The sequence below is a fragment of the Moschus berezovskii genome, chromosome 6 (assembly GCF_049115385.1).
Source record: "Moschus berezovskii isolate FMDL1 chromosome 6, NW_MosBer_1.0, whole genome shotgun sequence".
NCBI classification, from domain to species: Eukaryota; Metazoa; Chordata; class Mammalia; order Artiodactyla; family Moschidae; genus Moschus; species Moschus berezovskii.
The window spans coordinates 41,122,106-41,149,229 of record NC_142465.1 but is presented as its reverse complement, the minus strand read 5'-3'; positions in this window follow the sequence as shown (position 1 = coordinate 41,149,229).

The window sequence follows — 27,124 nt, the reverse complement described above, 5'->3', positions numbered from 1 at the left end:
GTGACAAGGCTAGTAAGTTATCTGTTACTTTCTCTCAAACCCATGAAGAGAAACTTGCTAATCACTACAACTTCAACCTCATATACAACATAGAGACTAGGATAGATTCTTTCTAGAAAAAAATTCACAATTGGCCCTTTCTACACCAATAAGAACATAATTGTAAGCTTCACCTAATAGCCCAAAGTCTTTCCTTTGTAGTCACTTTGGTCTGAATTAAACAACCTATGAATATACAAGTTAATAATTGGAGCTTGAGTACCATGAGAGTCCTGAAAGATGGTAGAAAATTAGGGCTTTTCTACAGGAAACTATTTAAATTAACTTACCCCTTTGGGCCAAAAAGTTGAGCAGTTTTTGCATTTGTCAAACACTTGTCTTGGATTACAGTGAGCTATTCATCTCACTGTAAACTGTCAGTACATTTTAAAGTCCAAATGGGTCCTCAGATAAAGAAGAAAATGTAATATGCTAATTACCATCTGTTACCAAACCAAACTTGGGTGTACTTGCTCAATCTGCAGCAAAGCCAGTTTACTGATCCTAGGTTGTAATGAAGGAAAGTACATTTTTTGTAAATTCAAGCAAGGAGAACAGGCAGCTAACGCTCAGAATACTTGAACTCCTAGATGGCTTTCAGGGAAAGCTTTATAAAGGCAAGGTGAGGAAGTGTATCACAGGGTACCTGATCAGTCCATGGACATTCTTCTGATTGGTTGGTAGTAAGGTAACAGGGTGGTATTTTGGGAGTCAATCCTTGACTCCAGTCAGTCTAGTTTTATGTATTCATGGTCATCATGCAGTTAGCTTCTTCCACCTGGTATGATTTAAATATCTGCAAAACAACCCAAGGATTTGGCTCAGGATATTGCTTATAGCCCTTCTTGAGGAGGAACCAAAGGTCCTGGATTTTGTTTTATGGCTGAACTCTTACTGTTTTGTCTTCCTTGTCTGCTTTCCCTTGTTTCTTCATTTCTCACTTCTGTGATTAAATTTGCTTGTTGGAGCTTGGAGACAGCCTAGGAGTCTAAAGCCTTTCTATAAACAAGATACAGAGGACACAAAGGTTTGCCCCCAGGAAGGTCCGTCAGGGTCCTGCTCTGGTAAATTCCCTGAAATCATTATTTACAATCAAACTGTAGAAATTTACAAAATAGTAATACATATGTTGAATTCACCCAAATAAATCATTTCAATTACTATTTGTCTTTGTCTATGAATTATAATCCCACATGGGCATTCATTGACTCGTCCCATAATTTGCAGCCTACTGGTTAATGATCTAGTCCACAAAATCAGAGAACACCAACCATTAAAATGTAGAATACTTGTTTTAAATTATTAAATCTTTCTAAAAATAGTTTAAAGATGTTGTCTAATGAAAAATCATATTCTTTACTCTTCAGCTGAATTTATCTCTAATTCTTATATAATCCTATCACTGAATGAATATAAATCATTAAGGAATGGAAATTTTCTAAGTAGGAAAAAACTCATGAATGAAAAGGAATTTGTGTGGAAAAGTTACTCTACTTGCAAAGGTATAGTTAAGCTTTTAAATAAAACTTCATGTTTTAAAGGACCTGTTATTAAATTGAAATGGAATCTGTAATTCCTTCACTGCATTTCAATTTAGGTAAAATTTCTTCACCAAATATGAGGTCTTTTTATAAAGAATTCTCTCTCCCTATATTAAATACCCAGCTGCCCCTTAAGCCCTTTAAGTCACTGTAAAAGAATGGATCTATGAGTCCAAATTCAATGCATGAAACAGGGCACTCAAAGCCGGTGCACTGGGACAACCCAGAGGGATGGGATGGGGAGGAAGGTGGGAGGGGGGTTCGGAATGGGGGACACATGTACACCTGTGGCTGATTCTTGTCAATGTACGGCAAAAACCACCACAATATTGTAAAGTAATTAGTCTTCAATTAAAATAAATAAATTGACTTGAAAAGAAAGGAAAAAACAAAAAAGAATGGGTCTGTGAAGGGCAAATATGTGCAGTGGCACATAACCAGATCCTAGGAAGGAACTCAGTAATTCCAATTCAGATAAGTCTTAGTAGAATAAAGCATGTTTTAAAAATGCAGTTGCCTTTTGAAAGGTCCACATCTCATAAGATAAGGATAGAATAAAGGATGCCATAACAGTGCTTACAGTGTCTGCCAAAAGTAGATTTGAGCATTTGCAAGAGGTTTGTGGACTATCTGCTTCCCATTAGTGATAGAGCAAAGCACAAGAGGCAGCTACTACCTCTGCCTCCCTAACCACTTCAGTTCACCCCTGTCAATCTTCACCACAACACATTGCTCTCTTAACTGACATGAACAGGAGGGCTCCCCTATGAAACCTTATCTTTTGACAATGGCTTTCTGAAAATCAAGCAGAACCAGGATAAGATGAATGAGGCAGGAAAGAAAATTGAATCAGAGTATCATTTTGCTAACCCTACCCTTGCCTTCCTTCCATCCCAGGTTTCTTGTCTGGCCCTGAGCACAGAAGAGAAGTGGCTATATGTGTCTAGGGTTTCTTTTCATACCCTTTCAACTCCCACATTCTTCTGTCTCCCTATCTTACTAGTCACCGCACCACAACTCCCTTCAAGGCAAATCCCTGTTTCCTATTAAAAAGACTTTCTCAGGTTTTGACCACCAACAAACTGAATTCTTCCAAAATGGCTAAATAGAAGTAATAACTGTAATAAATTATCCATTCTAATGGAAATGGATAGAAAAGCCTGAAATTGCCTTCCATCCTCCTCAAATAAATACATTTTAGTAATAACTTGGAATAATAAAAGATACTTTCTGGCTAAATAAAAAAGGAAAAGATCAGGGAATTACACAGAACATGAATATCTTCTCCTCCTCTTTTCTCTTCCTATAATATAACTTACATCTTTTCTGTTAAGGTAGGCATGCTGTTGTAGAGAAGCTAAATACTAGAATTTGAAACCCTGTCTGTAACTCACAAAGCATATTTACTAGAACAAGTCCTTATTCTTAAAACTTAAGCTCATCAACTATAAATGGAGTTTTAAAATTATCTAATCATAGAATTGTGTGGATCAGGTTGGTTTTATGTAAATCTAACAAATATTATACAAATAAAAACTTTTCTTTTGTAATTTAAATAGTCTTATCAGAAACCCCACTGGTGTCATTATCTGTGTCTGACATATGGGACATGAGGATATTTTTTCTAGTTTTAACAAGTAAGCAATAAGATTCTTCACTGTCACGTTTTAAAATTTATTACAGTTTTCACTCTTTACAACTGATAACATTTTCCTAATGACTACATGTGATACATGGTTTATAATAAATAACCAGGCAAGAATAACTAAAAGCAAAATCTTGGCATATGGCCAAGCTGTCATCATTGAAACTGGGTTTAGTTTATGTGAAGAGAAATGGTTGAATTTCCGGACAGTCCAAGAGCAGAAATACATTGTCCATATGCCAGGCAGGCAGCAAAGAAATTAAAGCTTAGTAATAATATACTTGCAACCTCTGGCGTAACTGTAGGAAACATGGAAGAAATAGAGCAGATGCACTAATTCCAGGAAAGCTATTAGAAAAGAAGTGGCTAACACTAAAAATGTTGGAAAGTCATAATGTAGAAAGGTAAAGTTATGAATAGTTAGTGATCAAACCTCTTAGCAGTCACAGTAGTGGCCCATGGGTAACTTGACGTGTAGCTATTATGAAAGGCATGTAGGCATAAGTTGACCAATACAGCAAGGCTCACTAACAAAGTATAATTACCTATTTTATTTTAAAGTCTCTAGCAATCATTGCTTCTCACTGATTATTAATCTAAATAATTTCTTAGGCAATAAAAAAAATACAATGGCTGGTTAGCTCAAGGGCACACAATCCTAAGAAAAAAACAACTAAGAAGCAGATTTCCTGTAGCCATTTTTGATATTGCTAAAAAAGATAAAGATAATTGTGTCCCCTTCAAACATCTTTCTTGTTTGGAACACGTTCTTCACGTTAATTTAAACATCTGTAATCATGTTAGATGCTGACCTTTGGCTTAAAAAAAATCTATTATAGAAAAACATGATTCCATTCAAATGTTAAAGTAGAAGAAAATTTATTTTTGAAATAGGATCTCCTTCACTATCCCTTATTTCCATGGTAAAATCACTTATCTTGAAGGGTCATGAACTCTTTCTATAAGAAAAAAGTTCATGAGGATTCATGTCATCATCTGTGACCCATTATCTTTCCAAAAACATACTGACAGCTTTGCTTTGACTATGAGAGATCATTTCAACTATTGTAAAAAGATGAAAACTATAAGGCTGGATTAATGAAAAATGTGTGTGTAAAAAAGTTTCTTATAGCCTTTTTATAAAAATCAGCTTGTGTTTAGATAATATAAATCTTACTTTTATATCTTATATCCAACAACTCCAATGTTAAAAATTATTGTGGTTTTCTTTTCTTCTTATTTCTTCAGGTGGAACATGCTTTTACCTGAGTCCAAAGGATCTCTTCCATGCTTATTTCTGCTCTTTGAGCTATGAATAGTGTCATATTTATTGTGGGAAATGGTCGTATTCTTCTACTGTGAAATTTTAGGTTAATTACTCGAGTGCATTAAAAAACTAATGATTGACCAAAAATAGTGATTTTCTCCCAATAGATAAGAAATATTTCTCTTCAAATCTTGAAAATATACAATAAATTTGCAGATGTTTCAGGGAGAGAGAAAAGCTGACCTGGTGGATTATAAAGCAGAACATCTATGAGATTTGGATATGATGACAGAGTTTTAAAAAATGGAATTAAGAACCAAAAAAATCAATAATGACACCACAGCAAGTAAATATGCATTGTTCAAAACTTCCTAGAATATTAGAACAGTGCAAATATGGCCAAATAAAAAGCCAGTGGCCATAGCAAACACTCTCTGCCAACAACACAAGAGAAGACTCTACACATGGACAGCACCAGATGGTCAATACCAAAATCAGATTGATTATATTCTTTGCAGTCAAACGAGAGGCTCTATACAGTCAGCAAACAAAACAAGACCAGGAGCTGACTGTGGCTCAGATCATGAATTCCTTATTGCCAAATTCAGACTTAAATTGAAGACCATTAAACCACTCGGGTTGGAGAAGGCAATGGCACCCCACTCCAATACTCTTGCCTGGAAGATCCCATGGACAGAGGAGCCTAGTAGGCTACAGTCCATGGGGTCGCTAAGAGTCGGACACGACTGAGAGACTTCACTTTCACTTTCATGCATTGGAGAAGGAAATGGCAACCCACTCCAGTGTTCTTGCCTGGAGAATCCCAGGGATGGGGGAGCCTGGTGGGCTGCCGTCTATGGGGTCGCACAGAGTCGGACACGACTGAGGCAACTTAGCAGCAGCAGCAGCAGCAAACCACTCGGGTATGACCTTAATCAAATCCCTTACAATTATACAGTGGAAGTAACAAACAGATTCAAGGGATTAGATCTAATAGACAGAAAGCCTGAAGAACTATGGCTGGAGGTTCATGACATTACACAGGAGGCAGTGATCAAGAACATCCCCAAGAAAAAGAAAGGCAAAATGGTTGTCTGAGGAGGCCTTACAAATAGCTGAGAAAAGAAGAGAAGCTAAAGGCAAAGGAGAAAAGGAAAGTTATACCCATTCAAATGTAGAGTTCCAAAGAATATCAAGGAGAGATAAGAAAGCCTTCCTCAGTGATCAATGCAAAGAAATAGAGGAAAACAACAGAATGGGAAAGACTAGAGATCTCTTCAAGAAAATTAGAGATTCCAAGGGAACATTTCATGCAAAGAAGGGCTCAATAAAGGACAGAAATGGTATGGACCTAACAGAAGCAGAAGATATTAAGAAGAGGTGGCAAGAATACACAGAAGAACTATACAAAAAAGACCTTCATGACCCAGATAACCATGATGGTGTGATCACTCATCTAGAGCCAGGCATCTGGAATGTGAAGTCAGGTGGGCCTTAGGAAGCATCACTACGAACAAAGCTAGTGGAGGTGATGGAATTCCAGTTGAGCTATTTCAAATCCTAAAAGATGATACTGTGAAAGTGGTGCACTCAATATGCTGGAAAACTCAGCAGTGACCACAGGACTGGAAAAGGTCAGTTTTCATCCCCCAAAAACGGCAATGCAAAAGAATGTTCAAACTACTGCACAACTGCATTCATCTCACACACTAGCAAAGTAATGCTCAAAGTTCTCCAAGTCAGGTTTCAACAGTATGTGAACAGAGAACTTCCAGATGTTCAAGCTAGATTTAGAAAAGGCAGAAGCTCCAGAGATCAACTTGCCAACATCCATTGGATCATCAAAAAAGCAAAAGAGTTCCAGAAAAGCATCTACTTCTGCTTTATTGACTATGCCAAAGTCTTTGTATGGATCACAACAAACTATGGAAAATTCTTCAAGAGATGGGAACACGAGACCACCTGACCTGCCTCCTGAGAAATCTGTATGCAGGTCAACAAGCAACAGTTAGAACTGGACACAGAACAACAGACTGGTTCCAAATTGGGAAAGGAGTATGTTAAGGCTGTATATTGTCACCCTGCTTATTTAACTTATATGCAGAGTACATCATGCAAAATGCTGGGCTGGATGAAGTTCAAGCTGGAATCAGGATTTCTGGGAGAAGTACCAATAACCTCGGATATGCAAATGACACCACCCTTAGGACAGAAAGTGAGAAAGAACCAAAGAGCTTCTTCTTGAAAGTGAAAGAGGAGAGTGAAAAAGTTGGCTTAAAACTCAACATTCAGAAAACTAAGATTATGGCATCTGGTCCCATCACTTCATGGCAAATAGATGGGGAAATAATGGAAACAGTGAGAAACTTCATATCGGGGGACACCAAAATCACTGCAGATGGTGCCTGCAGCCATGAAATTAAGACGCTTGCTCCTTGGAAGAAAAACTATGATCAACCTAGGCAGCATATTAAATAGCAGAGATATTACTTTACCAACAAAGGTCCATCTAGTCAAAGCTATGGTTTTTCCAGTAGTCATATATGGATGTGAGAATTGAACTATAAAGAAAGCTGAGTGCCAAAGAATTGATGCTTTTGAACTGTGGTGTTGGAGAAGACTCTTGAGAGTCCCTTAGAATGCAAGGAGATCCAACCAGTCCATCCTAAAAGAAGTCAGCCCTGAATATTCATTGAAAGGACTGATGCTGAAGTTGAAACTCCGATACTTAGGCCACCTGATGTGAAGAACCAGCTCGTTGGAAAAGACCCTGATGCTGGGAAAGATTGAAGGCGGGAGGAGAAGGGGACGACAGAGGATGAGATGGTTGGATGGCATTACTGACACGATGGACATGAGTTTGAGTAGGCTCCGGGAGTTGGTGCTGGATGGGAAGCCTGTCGTGCTGCAGTCCATGGGGTTGCAAAGAGTCGGACAGGACTGAGCAATTGAACTGAGCTGAACTGAGACTGTAGTAAACCTCTTGTCTTTTTAGGAAGGTTAGATTAAAAATATATCTAAGGCCAAAAAGAAATCACAAATTACAATTACATTCTACATTGTTAAAGAAGATTTAGCCTGATATGTCCTTACCTTTGTGACACTGATATAAAAAAACTGTCAAGACTATGTGGCAGAGGATATCTGACACAGAAATTTCTAAATGCATTTTAACAGAAACTGTTATATCACAGTTATGATATTAGAGGTAACACTGAACTGAACTGTTATAGGTTAATAGAGCATTTTTTGGCAGTCAATAGATAAATAAGTTTTAAATCTTAAAAATAAAAGTCTGTTAGATATTACAGTCAAGAAGCATGAAATGTCCAAGATTTTCCCTACTTGAAGCTAATAAATCAGTCTGTCAGTTTCCTGGATGCTTGTGGAAAGCAGGAGTCTCTGGAGTAAAAGACGAAGTTCGCTGGTCACAGCAATACCAACAGGCTATATATCAGCAATTTTCCTGTGTCCCTGAGCCTCATCCACATAGGGTGATGTACAAAGAGCCAGTGATATCTGCACATGTGGTAGGTTACATTACAGGACTGTAATCCTGAGCTTAGGGAATTCAAATCTTTCATAATGGGCAGTAAGCCTGTCTGACCTTCTAACAAAGAATAATATATTTCTATATTGACAACAAGCAAACCTGCCTTTGCTTTGCAGGAGATACTATTTCTATCTCCAAGGCTATTTGCTGTACTAGGTGTCAGCAATATTTTTTTTTAAAGAAAACAGGCAGTAAATATGTTAGGCTTTGCAGGCCATCTGGTCTCTGTTGCAATTACTCTACTGTTGTTATTGTAGTATGAAAGCAGAAATAGACAATATGTAGATAAACTGATGTGGTGAGTTATCATAAAACTTTATTGACAACAACAGATGGCAAGCCAAATTGATCCATGGGCCACCTCTAGTGTAAAATCATCCTTCAAAATTAAACAAAGGCCAATCAGTGTCTCTGCTCACAAGATGTACAAAAATATGAAAGCCTCCCCACGTTATGAAGCAGTTCTCAGTTCTAGTTTAAGGCCAGATATTTAAACTATAGTAAGTCCCCTACATACAAACCTTCAAGTCGTGAACTTTAAAAGATGTGAACATGTATGCCAGCCCTTGCATGCCAGCTGTTATACTGTACTACTATACTTTTCAAGTAACTGTACCACAAGATTAAAAATGTTTTATTTTTTGTGATTTTATGTACATATCATTTGTGTGTAACGTATTATAAACGTATTAAGGCACCATTAACTGATTGTGTTAGTTGGGTACCTAGGCTAACTTGGACTTATGAGCAAATTGGATTTACAAATGCATTCTCAGAAAGGAACTCACTCATAAGTAGGAGACTTACTGTATTTATATATCTAGTGATACACACACACACAAAGGTAATAATATATCAGAGAAAATATCACTGAAAATGACTGTATTAGCTGACCAGTCAGACAAATGTATTCAATAACCGTATACTGAGCATCTACTACGTGCCAGATTTTATTCTATGTGCTGAGATGCAAATGTGAACAAATCAATAGGATTTCTATTATAATGGCAGGAAAGAGGTTTTGAACAAGTGAGCAATTTAAGTGTAAACAAGTGCTCTGGAGAAGGCACTTAATGTGTAGAATGACTTAATATAAAATTTATCTCACTATGTAGAATAAAGACAAAATAAACAGACTTATGCATATAAAATAAACTGCTACATGACAGAAGAAACAAATGGAGAAAGTGTGGCAGAGTTAATATGCATCATTTGAAAATTGGCAAACAAAATGGAAAATAAAACTAATTTTACCTCAATGATATATATGTCTAGATTAATAATCTGAAAAAATGTAAGATATCTGAGAACATGAAGTATATATGTCAGGTTGTAGGGAAAGCTCTTCTTTCATAAATTTTCAGTAGTACATGTCCATACTGAAGGATATCTGTATGAGGATATTGTATATAGCAGCAAAAATTAGAAATAAGTTAAACATCCATAAATAACAGGATAGATAAAATGTGTTACATATTAAAGATGAAATGCTGTAATTTAACAAAATAGTGTTTTTAAAATTATATCAATGCAACTTCATCCCAAAAAATTTTGAGTAAAAATAAGCCAAGTTTCAAAAATGACCAGAATATCTTTTTAACATTTTGGGGCTTACACACAGAAATGTCCTACGTTTCCTATGGATGTATATGTATAGAAAGGTAAAAACTTCTTAAAAGAATAACAAACTAAACCTGGTTGACTTCTAAGGGAATGTGGAAAGGGCTGGAATTGGGAGCAAACATCACATGGGATTTTAACTTTATCAGCAACATCCTAACTTTTAACTTAAAAGGTCTATATACTCATATGGGTCATAGGCTGAACATGCCCCCCAACCAAAGATATCAGATTTTAATCCCAAAATCTATAGATATTCTCTTATATGAAAAGATTTTTAAGGTGTGAATTAACTGAAAATGTTGAGATGTTTTGGATTATCTAGATGAGTTCTAAACCCAATCATAAATGTGTTTATAGGAACTTTCCTGACAGTATAGTAGATAAGAATCCACCTGCCAATGCAGGGGACACGGGTTCAATCCCTGGGCTGGGAAAATTTCACAGCCACAGAACAACTAAGCCCATGTGCCACAACTACTGAGCCCGCATGTGACAACTACTGAAGCCTATGTGCCTAGAACCCATGCTCTTCAACAAAAGAAGCCATCACAGTTAGAAGCCCACACACCACAACTAAAGAGTAGCCCTCACTCTCCACAAGCAGAGAAAGCCTGCAGGCAGCAATGACCCAGCACAACCATAAATAAAATTAATTAATTAACTTTTAAGCGTCTAGACCATTTTATTTAAAAAAAGAAAAGCATGTTTATGACAGAGAGGTAGAAGAGATTTGACACAGACACACAGAGATGAAGGCAATAAGAAGATAGAACAGAGATTTGAAGATGCTGACTTTGAAGACTGGAGATAGACAGCCACAAGCCAAGCAATAGCAGCCTACACCAGAAACTAGAAGAGACAAGGAATGGATTGTCTCCAAGAACATCCAAAGGGAGCGTAGACTTGAAACTATCTTGTGTTTTTGGCCTGGTGGAACATATTTCAGACATAGGTTCTTGAGAACTAAGATAGAATCAATTTCTGTCATTTTAAGTCACCCAGTTTCTGCTGATTTGTTACAGCAGCCATGGGAAACTAAAACTAAAGAATACACAAAGGGAAAAGACCAAAAATAAATCCCTAAAAGCCAAAATGTTAACAGCTATTAGTTCTGGGTCATAGGTTAAGAGTAATTATTCATTTCTTCCTTCTCAGAATTTTTAAAACTAAAAAAAGATAATGATAAATATCAAGACAAGGAAAATGCAAATCAACTCACTCTGAGAAACTGTCAGAGGATTAGAGCATTTAGAAAATTTTACTTTGGAGCCAAATTTCTCAATTAGGGTATTACATAGAAAATCAGTTTAAAGATTACAAAAATGAATTAATGTCATTCAATCTATGGCATAGCCTCTAAATTAATTTAGGTCATTCACAATTTCAAAGCCTCTGGTATACCTTGAAGAAAATCTAGGTTCTCTGGAATACTCTCCAGGTCTCCTGGTTGTTTCCAGATACTTTCAAGTTAGCATTCTGCAGGCAACAAGCTCAATCTAGCAGAGAGCCTGAGGCTTGAGCTAAGCTTATACCTCTGTATGTGCTACCTATGCTGGTGGCTGCTGTCACTCTTTGGCTCATAGCAGCATCGCTGCAATCTTCATAGATATTTTTTTAAATAATTGGTTATAAAAGGACTTCACAATGTCCCAAGACTCTACCTGAGAAAGTACCTTTCATAAAAAGGCAAGTTTTTTCTTGCCCATAGCCCCTTTCATGATAGCCATTTTCCTTTTTATAAGGGAAAACATAATTCTCATCCATCCTGAATCTTATTATAGTATATTGTTTCAGGAAATATACTTAGCATGGATAATCATCTATGGATACACAAACTGATTAGTAGAGCTAGCAAAATTTCCATCTCATTAAGAGATACATTACCAATAAAAGTTTATTTTTGTATTTACCATTCATTATCAAAATATATGTACTTTATCAGCTTCATATTCATAATAATCATAATGAAAACTTAAACTATTTTTGCTTAAAAGTTGTATGGTCACAGGACACAAAAATCTAAATTCCAATATATATATATATACATATTTTTATGGCAAATAAGTATGAGACAGGAGCCTTAGTTTTGGTCTACAAACCAGAAGCTTGAAGAAAGAGCTATGACTTTTATTGTTGTTTAGTCACTCAGTCGTGTCCAACTCTTTATAACACCATGGACTGTAGCCCCCCATGTCCATGGAATTTTTCAGGCAAGATTACTGGAGTGGGATGCCATTTCCTTCCCCAGGGGATCTTTCTGACTGAGGGATCAAACCTGAGTTTCTGTGTCTTCTGCATTTCAGGTGGATTCTTTAACACTGAGCTACTAGGGAAGCTCATAAAACTTGGCATTTATTTATAAAAATTAGTTTCATACACAGAGAAAAATTCAAACTTTATAAGCCTGAGGTAAAATGTTACTAGTTTTTCTTATTTGAGAAAAACAGACCAAATCAAAAAGGTCTCATTTTCATAATACCCCTGTACATAACGAATTATCAGACACATCTGTACATATGGGTACACTATATTCTTAGAATATTTTTACAAGTAACTTAAAATCTTATTTGGCAGATCATTCAACTGAAAAATATAGAAGAGCTATAACTCCATACGATTGTAATTATTCTTCATATATTCTAAATATTTATCCCTTCTCTTACATGCTGGTGATTTAGTCACTAAGTCATGTCCGACTCTTGTGACCCCATGGAATGTAACCTGCCAGGCTCCACTGTCCATGGGATTTCCCAAGCAAGAACACTGGAATGGGTTGCCATTTCCTTCTCCAGGGGATCTTCCCAACCCAGGAATTGAACCTGGATCTCCTGCATTGTGGGCGGACTCCTGTGCCACAGGCAGACTTTACCAACTGAGCTATAAGGGAAGCCCTTATCTTACATAGGATTTACAAATATTTTCTATCATTCCACAAGTTGCACAATCTTTTGATTGTGTCATTTGATGAACATACATTTTAAAATACTGATATATTCCCATTTGTCTATTTTTATCAAATAAAATCAGTCATCAGTGTTGACAATGTTTTTTTTTTTTTTTTGGCACCAAAAGCAAAAACAACAAAAGTGAAAAGAAACAAGGGGGACCATTCAAACTATAAAGCAAAAGATTTTCACAGCAAGTGAAACCATCAAACAATGTAAAATCAACCGAGAGAAATGTTTACAAATCTGTTTTCTGATATGGGCTTATTATCCAAAATATATCAGCACCTCATGCAACTCAATAGCCAAAACACAAACAATTGGACAGTAGAACTGAACAGACACTTTCCCAAAGACACACAAATGGCCAACAGGAATGTGAAAATTTGCTCTAACAAGGACTAAAAATCCAAATCATTGGGAGGAAAAGTAAAGGAGAAAGAGGGAGAGAAGGAGAATGACAAAGGTGCAGGATGGCTGGATTTGTTGTGCCCAGTACCGAGAAGACACAGGATCAGTTCAGTTCAGTTCAATCGCTCAGTCATGTCTGACCCTCTGTGACCCCATAGACTGCAGCACATCACCAACTCCTGGATCTTGCTCAGGCTCATGTCCACTGAGTCGGTGATGCCATCCAACCATCTCATCCCGCCGTCCCCTTCTCCTCCTGTCTTCAATCTTTTCAAACACCAGGGTCTTTTCTGAAGAGTCAGTTCTTTGCATTGCGGGGCCAAAGTATTGGAGCTTCAGAATCAGTCCTTTCAATGAATATTCAGAATTGCTTTTTTGAATTTCAGGATTGGTTTGATCTCCTTGCAGTCCAAGGGACTCTCAAGAGTCTTCTCCAACACCACAGTTCTAAAGTATCAGCTCTTTGGCACTCAGCTTCTTTATGATACAACACTCACATCCATACATGACTACTGGAAAAACCATAGCTTTGACTAGATGGACCTTTGTCAGCAAAGCAATGTCTCTGCATTTTTTATATGCTGTCTAGGTTTACCATAGCTTTTCTTCCAAGGAGTAAGCATCTTTTAATTTCTTGGCTTCACTCACCATCTGCAGTGATTTTGGGATTCCCCAAAAGTAGAGTCTCTCACTGTTTCCATTGTTTCCCCTTCTATTTGCCGTGAAGTGATGGGACCGGATGCCATGATCTTAGTTTTCTGAATGTTGAGTTTTAGACCAACTTTTTCACTCTCTTCTTTCACTTTCATGAGGAGGCTCTTTAGTTCTTCTTTGCTTTCTGTCATCAGGGTGGTGTCATCTGCATATCCGAGGTTATTGATATTTCTCCCAGCAATCTTGATTCCAGCTTGTGCTTCATCCATCTTGGCATTTCACAAGATGTACTCCGCATATAAGTTAAATAAGCAGGGTGACAATATACAGTCTTGATGTACTCCTTTTCCAATTTGGAACCAGTCTGTTGTTCCCTGTCGAGTTCTAACTGTTGCTTCTTGACCTGCATACAGATTTCTCAGGAGGCAGGTCAGGCGGTCTGGTATTCCCATCTCTTGAAGAACTGTCCACAGTTTCTTGTGATCCACACAAAGGCTTTAGCATAGTCAATGAAGCTAAAATAATGTTTTTCTGGAATTCACTTGCTTTTTCTATGATCCAACGGATATTGGTTATTTGGTCTCTCTCTGGTTCCTCTGCTTTTTCTAAATCTAGCTTGAACATCTGGAAGTTCTTGGTTCACATACTGTTGAAGTCTGTCTTGGAGAATTTGGGGCATTACTTTGCTAGCGTGTGAGATGAGTGTAATGTGTGGTACTTTGAACATTCTTTGGCATTGCTTTTCTTTGGGACTGGAATGAAAACTGACCTTCTCCAATCCTGTGGCTACTGCTGGTTTTCCAAATTTGCTGACATATTAATCCAACAAGCTTGACTATATGAAAGCAGAACTGTACATGTACTGGCAAAAGGGCTGAGTTCTCCCAGCATCAAGAGACCTGACCTTAGATTTTTTTAGCTATTCACTTCAATTTTCTATTGCTTAAGCACACAGATCTCTCTGTTTGCCTTTCTTATTTGATGTATTTGCTATTCTAAAAAAAAAAAAATCTTAGAAAAGAAATGTAGATCTAGTTTTAATTTTGCTCTTGCAAAACAGTTCATCCTCCAGAGTTTATACTTTGACGCTAAAGTCAAACTTCTTCAGGAGGAAACAAACAAACCAAATTTATAGCCTTATAGATGTTTAAGGCTTTAGGAATACTGAGCGTTTCATTAATCCTAAACACTGCATTCAAGTATCCAAACATCTTGAATTATAAAGGGCATTTTTAACAGGAAGACAAATAATTACATTACCTTTAGTCTGGGCATTTGATCAAGAAGTTTCCTGTCACATTTAGGCAGGAATTTCTATTTAGATTACTAGTCAGATAGATGCCCTATCATCTTTTTAATCAAGCTAACAACTCTTCAATCAAGGTTACAATTAAATCAAAACACATATAGAAACACACATTTTTTAAATAGGAAAGATGCAGGTCATGACACAGTACATTTAACTGTTTGCTCTTAGGGGAAAGGCTCTCACTGTTTCTTCAATAAAAATTTAAAAGTAAATTAAAAACCACTATAATTCATTTCAGGTGTATCTTTCAGGCATACGGCAACATGGTACTAGTCTATAAAGTAATTCACAATCTATACATATTTGATAATAAAGCTTCCTAAGTACTCTTGTGTGTTTTTTTAAATGATACCCTCTCACCTTTCTTTAGCTGCATGGATTCTCTCTTTTTTCCCAAAGTGCTCCATCTATGAAATTTTATGCTCAAAGTCGAATTACGTAAATTATGTATTTCTAGCCGTAACTGGTCAGAATATAGCTAGTCTTTTAGCTCTCCCACTGCTAGACCATGGCAATAACTGATTTAAAAAATAATATAAAATAAAGGCCTTTCCTTCTTGAAGATTATCCCTAGCTTCACAGATGCTGAACTGGAGTTTGAGACAGAAGTGCTTGCAGGTAAATAGAAGAGTGAAATAATGCTAATTTTGGTGTTTCTGTAAATGTATCAACACTCTTGCATCAAGAGATAGCCCAGAGTGTCTTTCCCTACCTCTTAACCCTTAACTAATTCTTAGCACCAAGGATCCTGTGGCCTGGTTTCTATTGAAAAGTTGTTTAAAAATCCAGAGAGAGGAAGTGTTTTCTTTTCTGGATAAAATGTTTAAATTGTTATTTAAAAAAATATTGTTATTCTCCAACTTAAATAAACATTCAGGTAATTCTTAACTTTGAAAAGAAATTTAATTATCAAGGACAAAAGCTCCCTCTTTTTGTTGAAAAGCTGAACAAGTTTTCTACTGTTTCTTTTTAAGTGGAGGCCTCTCATAATGTTCTACCCTCAATAAGAAAACTCTGGGGTGGACCCATCAGCTCTGGGGACATCATTATTTTTCAGGATGATTGGTGATTAACAAATGCATTATATCATCAACTTGCATTTATTAAGTGCCCAAATGAACATAATGTTATGCTGCATGCTGTATGAGGCAAGTTAAATACACAGTCTCTACCCTCTAGAAGGAAATTATTTATATTTATCAGATAGCAGCATGATGTAATCCATGGAGCATTGAATGAGAGCAGATTTTATTCATGAGAGTATCACCAACCAAAATATATCCTTTAGCTACTCCTTAGGCAAAAAAATGAAGAACTGGAAAAATTGCCCCTGTTTTTTGTCTAGGTGTTCTAATAATGACTCTAAATCTCTGCTTCATGTCACAAAGGGATAACCTAGCTACCTTAAAATAAAATTTAGGAAAATTTCTATTTTATCCAGTAAATTAAGGTGGTTACAACAGAGATTCCCAAAAAGAAGCAAACTTGTCATTGTCTAAAAATAATTTTAGGGAGTACAAAAAAGAACATTTTAACAATAATAAATTTATAATAATATATATTACAAGTTATTTATGTATTTGCTCCCTAAATATTTGATATAAAATTTCCTTTAGATAAATATATTTAAGTTTAAAAAGTGATTATATTTTTAAAAATATATTAAGTGACATGCAGATATGACAAGAGTCATGAAGGCAGAAAGGAAGATGATGAAGTTTGGGATACACTGGGTTAAAGGATGAACTTAGCATGTAAATAGCAACAGAACAATGCCAAAATAGTCTGGCTGGCCTTTCACATAAAATTGTCTTGTTCAAAGTTGTGACATCATTTTTTTTCATAGAAGCATAACAGTTAAAATATCATGCAATACAAACCCATCAAAACTGTTCATCAAATAATTTACAACTGAGAAAACAGACACCATTCCAACTACAATGTTATAAAAATTATAAAATACTTAGGATAAAAAATAACAAAGGAAAAGCAAGAGGTGTTCTGAAAACCAGAAAACACCACTGAGACATATTAAAGACCTAAAAAAATAGAAAGGTATCCATTGTTCATAGATTGGAAGACTTGATATTGTCAAGATGCAGTATGCCCCAAAATGATCTACAGATTCAATGTAATTTGGGGAAATTCCCCAGTTGGCTCTATGCAATAAGTAGACAAGCTAATTCTACATGGACATTAGAAATTAGAAAATTTACATGGAAATTCTAGAGACCCGGATAGTCAAAACAATCTTGGAAAAGAAGAAACAAGTTGGAGAACTCACATTTCCTGACTTTAAACTTACTACAAATTTACAATGATCACGACAATGTGGTGCTGGCATAGCTAGATGTATACCATTGGAATAGAATTCAGAGTCCAGAAATAAACCCTTACATGGAATGACTTTTGGCAAAGGTGCCAAGAAAACTCAATGGCAAAAGAGTAGTCTTTTCAAAAACTTTTGCTGGGACAAATGCATATCCATATGTAAAAGAATGAAGTTAGACCCACCTCATGGTGGTGCTGGTGGTTGAGTAGGTAAGTCGTATTCGACTCTTGCGACCCCATGGACTATAGTCCATCAGGCTCCCCTGTCCATGGGATTCTCCAGGCAAGAATACTAGAGTAGGTTGCCATTTCTGACCGACCTCAAATCATATTCAAAAATTAACTCAAAATTCACCAAAGAACCAAATGTAAGCACTAAAACTATAAAACTCCTAGAAGAAAACACAAGCACAAATCATTGTGACCTTGATTTAGGCATTGGCTTTTTAAATGTGACAGGCTTCCCTGGTAGCTCAGCTGGTAAAGAACCCACCTGCAATGCTGGAGACCCCAGTTCAATTCCTGGGTTGGAAAGATCCACTAGAGAAGTGATAGGCTACCCATTCCACTATTCTTGGGCTCCCTGATGGCTCAGCTGATAAAGAATCTGCCTGCAATGCAGGAGACCTGGTTTTGATCCCTGGGCTGGGAAGATCTCCTGGAGAAGGGAATGGCTACCCACTCCAGATTCCTGGCCTGGAACATTCCATGGACTCTATAGTCCATGGGGTCACAAAGTGTCAAACACAACTGAGACTTTTACTTTTTTTTACTTTTTTTTCCACTTTTTTTACTTTTCACTTTTAGATATGACACCAAAAGCACAAGCAACAAAAGAAAAACAAAAATATATTAGACTTCACCAAAGTTAAAACTTTTACACTAAAAAAAAAAATTAAAAGATGACCCATATAATGAAAGAAAATATTTGTAAATCTTATATCTGATAAGAGATTTGTATCTAAAATATAAAGAATACTTACACTTCAAAAATAAAAAGACAAACCATCCAATTAAAAAAAATGGCTAAGTGATTGGAATAGACATTGCACTAAAGAAAATATATAAATGGCCAAAAAGTAGATGGAATACTGGTCAATGTCATTAATCATGAGAGAAATACAAATTGGAACCACAATTAAATGCCACATCATACTATAGAATAGCTATCAAATAGAGAGATAATAAGTATTGGCAAAGATGCAGAGAAATCAGACCCTCATACCTTGCTAGTGGAAGTATGAAACTATGCAGCCACTTTGGAAAAGTTTGACATTTCTTCGAAAACCTAAATATCAAGTTACCATATGCTTCAGCAACTCCAATCGTCAGTATACAACCAAGATAAATGAAATATTATGTCCACATAAAAACTCACAGATGAATGTTATAGAACCTAATAACCAAATAGTATAAATAATCCAAGTGTTCGTCAGCTGATGAAGGAATAAACAAAATGTGCTATATGTATACAATGAAATATTATTCAACCATGAAAAGAAGTGAATTATGAAACTGAAATATACTACAACATGTTTAAATACATTGAAACCTTGAAAAAATTATGCTAAGTGAAAGAAGCCAGAAACAAAAATACACATACTGCTTGACTCAATATATTAAATGTTTGAAAAGGCAAATTCATGCAAAACATGAATGAATGAATAGTGATTGCCAGGGGTTGGGATAAGGGACTGATTGAGAGTGATAGCTAATGGGAATATGGTTTGTTTGGGCAAAGATGATGATGATAATATTCTAGAATTTGATAGTGGTGGTGACTCACTGGAAAAGACTCTGATGCTGGGAGGGATTGCGGGCAGGAGGAGAAGGGGACGACAGAGAATGAGATGGCTGGATGGCATCACCGACTCGATGGACATGAGTTTGAGTGAACTCCAGGAGTTGGTGATGGACAGGGAGGCCTGGCGTGCTGTGATTCATGGGGTCGCAAAGAGTCGGACACGACTGAGTGACTGAACTGAACTGAACTGAACTGAATGGTTCTATACCTTTTTTAATAGTTGGACTGTGAAGAAAGCTGATCGTTGAAGAATTGATGTTTTTGAACTGTGGTGCTGGAGAAGACTCTTGAGAGTCCCTTGGACTGCAAGGAGATCCAACCAGTCCATTCTAAAGGAGATCAACCCTGGGTGTTCATTGGAAGGACTGATGCTAAAGCTGAAACTCCAATACTTTGGCCACCTCATGCGACGAGTTGACTCACTGGAAAAGATTCTGATGCTGGGAAAGGTTTGGGGCGGGAGGAGACGGGGACGACCGAGAATGAGATGGCTGGATGGCATCACCGACTCGATGGACGTGAGTTTGAGTGAACTCCGGGAGTTGGTGATGAACAGGGAGCCCTGGCGTGCTGTGGTTCATGGGGTCGCAAAGAGTCGGACACGACTGAGCGACTGAACTGAACTGAACTGAACTGAGCAATGGTAGAGGAAGAGACCAAGAAAGCCCTGTTTGTATTATCGTCCCCTTCTTGTTCTAAGACATGGATGCTTCCAGAGGCAAAGAAAGGAAAGGAATGTGCAGTAGATGCTTCAAACTGTCCGTAAAGTTTTATTTTGGTTACATTTTCGTTGCAGGACAGATGAGAAAATGTTAAGATTAACAAGGAAATATAGCCATTTAATAAATGACGTATGTTGGAAAATAGCCTTTGAAAATTCAGTCTTTTCAAGTGAAAAAACGTTAAAAATCCTCTAAGCTTCCCTCTCCAAAGTAAAATATAAATCGAGCAGAGCATTTCTGGGGGAAAAAGGTGTAGCACATTTTTCATATTTTGCAAATGCAAGTGCAAAAGAAAAAGAAGACTGCAGAAAACAGAAGATACTAATAATGAAGTAAGAGATCACCAAAGTTGAAACATTCTTGAATTAATATTCTCTTTATATGTAGAACATAAATTACTGGACATTTCTTCCTCATTTCGTAATTTATTCATCACAATATGCAAATATCAAAGAAATGCAAAATCTAACATTGTTACAGTCAGTACTTATTGTAAATATTTGTCTGCAACATGTTTCAGTTCAGTTCAGTTCAGTCGTTCAGTCGTGTCCAACTCCTTGTGACCCCATGAATCACAATATGCCAGGCCTCCCTGTCCATCACCAACTCCCGGAGTTCACCCAAACTCATGTCCATCGAGTCGGTGATGCCATCCAGCCATCTCATTCTCTGTCATCCCCTTCTCCTCCCACCCCCAATCCCTCCCAGTGTCAGAGTCTTTTCCAGTGAGTCAACTCGTAGCATGAGGTGGCCAAAGTATTGCAGTTTCAGCTTTAGCATCAGTCCTTCCAATGAACACCCAGGATTGATCTCTTTTAGAATGGACTGGTTGTATCTCCTTGCAGTCCAAGGGACTCTCAAGAGTCTTCTCCAGCACCACAGTTCAAAAGCATCAATTCTTCGGTGATCAGCTTCCTTCAACACATTTACATCTTCCTAATTCTTTGAAGTTTTTTCAGTTGAGGTATACTTGATTCACAATCATTAGTTTCAGGTGTACAACACAGTGACTCAAAATTTTTGTAGATTAAACTCCATTTAAAGTTTTTATAAAGTATTGGCTATATTCCCTGTGCTGTACAGTATATACTTGTAGCTTATTTATTTTGTACATAGTAGTCTTTACTCTTAATCCCTTACCCCTATTTTGCCCCTCCTTGCCTTCTTATCAGTGATAATCATTAATTTGTTCTTTATATCTCTGAGTCAGTTTCTTTTTTGTTATATTCACTAGATGGTTTTATTTTTTAGATTCCACATATTAGTAATGATGTACAATAATTTTCTTTCTCTGTCTGATTTATTTCACTAAGCATAATACCCTCCAGGGTGGGTACAAAGGGCAAATTTTCATTTTTAATGACTGAATAAGTATTCCACTGTACATATATATACCATACTTCTGATTCTCTTTGATGCTAGCCCACTAGCCCCTAGCTTCTGTTAAATGGTGTTCATCCGAATTTCTAGTTAATCTGATCTGCTTCAAGCAAGTGTTTTGTTCTCTTCATTTTTCCCCCATACTCAAAGCAATAATGTAGAAATATAAAATTACTAAAATGTTGCTGTACTGTGAATTTTTAACTTCAGATAACTTTGAGCAGTTCTTTATACTTGACCTAGTTTCGTATACTAAAAATCAGAAGTTCTGGCTAATGTTACTCTTTTCCCTTATTTTTTGTATGTTTAATTCCAAGTATATTTCAATTGCAAAATTGACATAATGCATAGTAGGTTATAATATATAGTCATATTGTGTTTTTTATATTAAAATTTTATGACTTCTTAGTAGTAATCCCTAAATGACTAATCAAAGAAATTATTTAAATCTCTATTGCTTCCAGAGAACCCTTAACCTAAAGTAACTCATACATGGTGGCAGAGATTCCTCCTTGCCTATTTACTCTCCTCTCATTGATCAGTTGATAAGTCGTGTCCGACTCTTTGCAAACCCATCGACTGCAGCATGCCAGGCTTCCCTGTCCTTCACTATCTCTAAGAGTTTGCTCAAACTCATGTACATTGAGTCGATGATGCCATCCAACTAGCTCACCCTCTGTCACCACCTTCTCCTCCTGTCCTCAATCTTTCCCAGAATCAGAGTCTTTTCCAATGAGTCGGCTCTCTGCCTCAGGTGGCCAAAGTATTGGAGCTTCAGTTTCAGCATCAGTCCTTCCAATGAATATTCAGTGTTGATTTCCCTTATTGGCTGGTTTGATCTCCTTTCTGTGCAAGGGACTCTCTCAAAAATCTCCAGCACCACAATTCGAAAGCACAAACGCTGCAGCACTCAGCCTTCTTTATGGTCCAACTCTCACATCTGTTTATGACTATTGGAAAAACCATTGATTTGACTATATGAACTTTTGTCAGCAAAGTGATGTCTCTGCTTTTTAATACACAGTCTAGGTTTGTCATAGCTTTCCTTCCAAGGACCAAATGTCTTTTAATTTCGTGTCTGCAGTCACTGTCTGCAGTGATTTTGGAGCCCAAGAAAAGAAAATTTGCCACTGCTTCCTCTTTCCCCGCTTCTATTTGCCATGAAGTGATAGGACTAGATTCCATGATCTTAGTTTTTTGAATGTTGAGTTTTATGCCAGCTTTTTCACTCTCCTCTTTCACCTTCATCAAGAGGCTCTTTAGTTCCTCTTCGTTTTCTGCCATTAGAGTGGTAGCAACTGCATATCTGAGGTTGTTGATATGGTTCATGTACTGTTGAAGCCTAACTTGAAGAATTTTGAGCATTACCTTGCTGCTTGTGAAATGAGAGCAATTGTGTGGCAGTTTGAACATTCTTTGGCATTGCCCTCCTTTGGTATTGGAATGAAAACTGACCTTTTCCTGTGGCCACTGCTTAGTTTTCCAAATTTGCTTGGATATTGAGTGCAGCACTATAACAGCATCATCTTTTAAGATTTGAAATAGCTCAGTTGGAATTCCATCATCTCCACTAGCTTTGGTCACAGTAATGCTTTCTAAGGCCCACTTGACTTCACACTCCAGGATGTCTGGCTCTATGTGGGTGATCACACCATTGTGGTTATCTGGGTCATTAAGGCCTTTTGTGTTTTTTGTTTGCTTGTTTGTTTTACAATTCTCCTGTGTATTCTTGCCACTTCTTAATCTCTTCTGCTTCTTTTAGGTTCTTGCTGTATCTGTCCTTTAATGTGCTCATCTTTGCAAGAAATTTTCCCTTTTGCATGAAAAATCTCTAATTTTCTTGAAGAGATCTCTAGTCTTTCCCATTCTATTGTTTTCCTCTATTTACTCACATTGCTCACTTATGAATGCTTTCTTATCTCTCCTTGCTATTGTCTGGAAATCTGCATTCAGTTGGGTATATCTTTCCCTTTCTCCCTTGCCTTTTCCTTCTTCTTTCCTCAGCTATTTGTAAAGCCTCCTCAGACAGCCACTTTGCCTTCTTGCATTTCTTTTTCTTTGGGATGGTTTTGGTCATTGCCTCCTGTTCAATGTTTTGAACCTCCGTCCATAGTTCTTCAGACACTCTACCTACCATATCTAATCCCTTGAATCTATTCATCACCTCTACTAAATAATCATAAGTGATTTGATTTAGGTCATACCTGATTGGCTTAGTGGTTCTCTCTACTTTCTTCAATTTAAACCTGAGTTTTGCAGTTCGGAGTTCATGATCTGAGCCACAGTCAGCTCCAGGTCTTGTCTTTGCGGAATATATAGAGCTTCTCCATCTTTGTCTGCAACTAATATAATCAATTTGATTTCAATATTGACCATCTGGTGATGTCCATGTGGAGAGTCATCTCTTGTGTTTTTGGATGAGGATGTTTGGTATGACCGGTGTGTTCTCTTGGCAAAATTCTGTTACCCTTTTCCCTGCTTCATTTTGTACTCCAAGGTCAAATTTGCCTGTTACTCCAGGTATCCTTTGACTTTCTATTTTTGCATCCCAATCCCCTGTGATGAAAAGACACCTTTTTTTGGTGTTAGCTCTAAAACATCTTATAAGTCTTTATAGAATACTTTTAACTGTAAAGAAAAAAAAATTATAAAAAATAAATAAATAAATAAATTTTGAGAAAGTCACAAAAAAAAATAAAATAAAATAATTAAAAAAAAAAAAAAAAGAACTGTTCAATTTCAGCTTCCACAGCATTAGTCACTGGGGCATAGACTTGGATTATTGTGATATTAAATTGTTTGCCTTGGAAACGAACAGAGATCGTTTTGTTGTATTTGAGACTGAACCCAAGTACTGCATTTTGGACTCTTTTGTTGACTGTGAGGACTACTCCACTTCTTCTGAGGGATTCTTGCCCACAGTAGTAGATATAATGGTCATCTGAATTAAATTCCCCCATGCTGGTCCATTTTAGTTCAGATTCCAAAAATGTTGATGTTCACTCTTGCCATCTCATGCTTTACCAGGTACAATTTACCTTGATTCATGAACCTAACATTTCAGGTTCCTATGCAATATTGTTCTTTATAGCATCAAACTCAACTTCACCACCAGACACAAGCACAGCTGAAAATCATTTCTCCTTTGGCTCAGCCTCTTCATTCTTCCTGGAGCTATTTCTCCACTATTCCCCAGTAGCATACTGGACATACCGACCTGGGGGTTCATCTTTGGTGTCATATCTTTTTGCCTCTCATAATGTTCATGGAGTCTTCTCCTTCTCCATAACTAAAGAGCTTTTGACATTTTGGTTGGACTTATGGATGTCCAGAATATGAACCATATTTCCTGGTCTCAGCTGCTCAATGGGCAAGTGACTGAATTCTAGCTAATGACATGTAAGTTTCTTTAAAAATACTGGGCCCAGACCTTTTGATACTCTCTTGGTCTTTTTCTCCCTTTCTCACTTGAAAACGTTGGTATAGCAGTCAATTTGGATAATAAGCAAACCTTGGGAACGGAAATCTGTGTATGCAAAGCAAGATAGAAGACATCTGGTTCCAAAACACCTTGCAGGATAAATCTCTTCTACAGCATTGCACTTCCCATTTTAGAATTTTAATTGAGAAGTAAATTAATTACTTTCTTATTTAAACCATTGTTATTTGGATTTTCTATTACTGGCAACTGAACATTACCATATCTGACACTGGATATTGCACCAACTAATTTTCTTGGATATTAGTGTCAAGTACTGAGATCTCTCTTTACCATGTATAAGCTATTAAAAATATCAGTGCGAGGTGCTAAGTTGTCTTGAGAGGGACGTCTTGAGAGGGCATTTCACATAATGTGCAAGTTGTAGAATGACTAACTGGAGTACTTAGCCACAGTTTAGATAGAAATAAAAAAGGTGGAGTTCACAGAGGCAGAACTAGAAATGTGGTCATAAGAGTCATCAAGGCTGTGACTAAAGAAGATCTAAGCAGGCAAAGATCCAGGTCAACAAAATTAGCAAAGGTAGACTGGAGTTGCCAAGTACTTGAACCCTGATTAGAAATCAGTAGATCAGTAATCTGGGAGGATTTGAAGACACACTAGAAGAATGAGACCTAAGATTAGAGATTCTGAGCCATGGAAGATCAGAAACTCACGTCAAAGAGCTTAGCACAGAGGGCTTTATTGTTGTTGTTTAGTTGCTAAATCATGTCCAACTCTTTTGCAACCACATGGTCTGTAGCCTGCCAGGCTCCTCTGTCCATGGGATTTCCCAGGCAAGAATGCTGGATGGGGTTGCCATTGCCTTCTCCCTAAAGGGCTTAGGTTCCCATTAGAAGGCTTTAAGCAAACAGTCATGGATAATCAACAGTAAAAATGAGGTCTATTATTGAGCTGAGGAGTCTGTAATTTTAGAGCTCCCCATATGTTTAACACAAGGCTAGAATTTATCTCATAATAAGTAACTGATCTGAAACTTTAGATACCCTTGGCTGGGAAGAAGGAGTAAAAGAATTAAAGAGTAAAGAAATTCTTGATACAGGGATTCAAACTTTAGGTATGTTAGACTTTCTTGAGCTAATTTATGAGCATGATAGAATTTTATGAAATACAAGATCACAATAGCTGTCATGAAAATGTAGTCTCTGTCATGTCTGACTATTTGTGACACCATGGATTGTAGCCTGCCAGGCTCCTCTGTCCATGGAACACTCCAGGCAATACTGGAGTGGGTAGCCATTCTCTTCTCTAGGGGATCTTTCCGACCCATGTATCAAAGTCGGGTCTTCTACATTGCAGGCAGGTTCTTTATCATCTGCGCCATCAGGGAATAGGATCCCTTAAAGTCAAGAGTTAAGCCAATTTAATGAAGACCATGGTATGACACTCTCACTCTAGTAGAATTAAGTATTACTGACTAGTCTTGCATTTTCTCAAGCATAATACATAAACTATATATATTCTACATGGGAGCCTGAAATAAGACAATTTGGTTTCATATGTAAGAATATGAAGTTTATTTGTTTGTTTGTTTTTCTTTTTGGCTCTAGGCCTGATAGCTAAACCCTGAAACTGGAATAATCTAAGAAAGGGGTTGAGGCAACTTGGGTCATCACATCCAACCATGTTTTCATGCTGCTATGCGAAAGAAAAGCAATCAACATACAGAGATAGGCAGTATCTTGATTCTCCTACATAACAGAGATAAAGAGAGAGACAGAGATAGAGAGAGACCAACAAAGAAAGAGATGGAGGCTTAAATCTTTAACAGATACTAAGCACCACATTTACACCAAAATCAGCTTATTTATTTTGATGCAATCTATCCAAGTCTTCACAGAAATTTCTACCTTATCCAAATTTTACCTACTCCTGAAATTCTATCATATTTAAAACAGGATAAAATCCTAGTTTTTAAACTTTAGATTGATAAAAAATAAAGAAGCAGAGATAGGGTTTTTTCAATCCATATAGTTACAGAGTGACCTCTAATTAAAAATATGTGTGTGATTAACAGATAAATTTCAACTCACTCTGCTATAGTGAGAAGAGAAAAATAGTAAAGTTTGAACAAACAGTAGATATAGAGATAATACTATAAGAAAATCAATAGAACAATATTCCTAAAGAGAAAGAGAGAAGAAATCTAAAGTAAGGGGTAAAGTTACAAATGGGCTTTCAGACAAGCTGTAAGTACTCCAGGCAATGAAGGATGATTGAAGACTGGAATTAAAAACAGATTCAAACAACAAGAAACATATTTTGTACAGAGGGACATATGTAATGGCTCAAGGGGAAGAAAGGAAGTAAGCGATGGAGCAGTGAACATGAAAGAGTGATTCACTCTGCAGTCACAGCAAGGTGATCAAGAGATGAGGTTAGAAAGCACAAAATGACTTTT